Source organism: Pteropus medius, unplaced genomic scaffold (genome assembly GCF_902729225.1).
Source record: "Pteropus medius unplaced genomic scaffold, Ma_sr-lr_union100, whole genome shotgun sequence".
Lineage (NCBI taxonomy): Eukaryota > Metazoa > Chordata > Mammalia > Chiroptera > Pteropodidae > Pteropus > Pteropus medius.
The window spans coordinates 3,328,211-3,329,372 of NW_024344371.1; positions in this window are offsets into that span (position 1 = coordinate 3,328,211).

A 1,162-nucleotide genomic window follows, 5' to 3' on the forward strand; every position below is an offset into this window, starting at 1 on the left:
GCTAAAGTTTCTGAGATGTTCAGCAATATAGAAAAAAAAAACCTGTTTAACATTGCCAACTCAATATATCCCAACATTATTTTGTCATCAAACTCATCTTTTCCCTTTTGTTTTCTTCTGTAATTTTTATTAACATCTGTAAACACCTCTTAGGAAATTTTGCTTTAAGCAAACATTTTCCTTGTTTCTGTGACTCTGCCAAACTCTATCTTCTCTCATTACTAAAACTGAAGTTCTTTAAAGACTAGAATCTATCACTTATCTATTCTTTTTTTTCCCTTTAAACTACTGGTTCCCAGTTAAGCCATTGCAACATGGTCTTTACCCTGACCATTCTATTGAAGTCTACAGAACTTGTTCTCAGCAATCCTAAATGAATTTCCAATTGCCGAAACCAGGTTTCTCTCAGTTCTCATTCTTTTTGATGTAGGAAGTGGTAACAGCTTTATCATTCAAATTCTTTTCTCTGTTGCTTACAGAGACTTCATTACTCAGTTTCTTTTGAGTCTCTCCCTCTCTTTAAAACTTTTTTTCTTTTTTAGCTTCACCTATTTATTCGATGGTATTTTTTAAATATCTGTTTGCACTGTGGGAGACATTGGGGACACAGTCTGCCCTCAAGCACTTCTATAGTGTGATAAATGTGTGGAGAATATAATCTTCCTTCTAAGTGTGGGCACGCTCTAGGTTTCGATGCTTAGTGCTCTCTTCCTTTTTCATTTCCTTTTCCTTTTCCCCCTTACCCCTTTTCCCTTTCCCCCATTCCACTCCATTCCCATCTTTCCTTCTCTTTTCTTTTTCTCTATTGTCTCCCCGGTTACTTTATCCATTCACTAGACTTCAACTACACTCTGTATATAGATGCCCCTCCCCACCCTTGAGTACCTTTCTCCCAAACTCCAGGTTCACATTTCCAAACCTGCTTAATTTACTTATCTGTATGCCAGGAAACATAACAAAAGTCAACACGTTTAAAAGAAAAGATTCTCTCCATGTTTCTCTTCAGCTCCCTATGATCATGTCCCTCCTGATCCTGCTGGTCCCACAAATGGCATGGCTGGCTCAGCCGTGATCGCCGAGGTCACAGTCCTGAATTCCCCCTTTCTCTTTCCTACACACTCCTTTAGCTGCCATGGCCTGAAGAGTCTGTCTCCTCATCGTC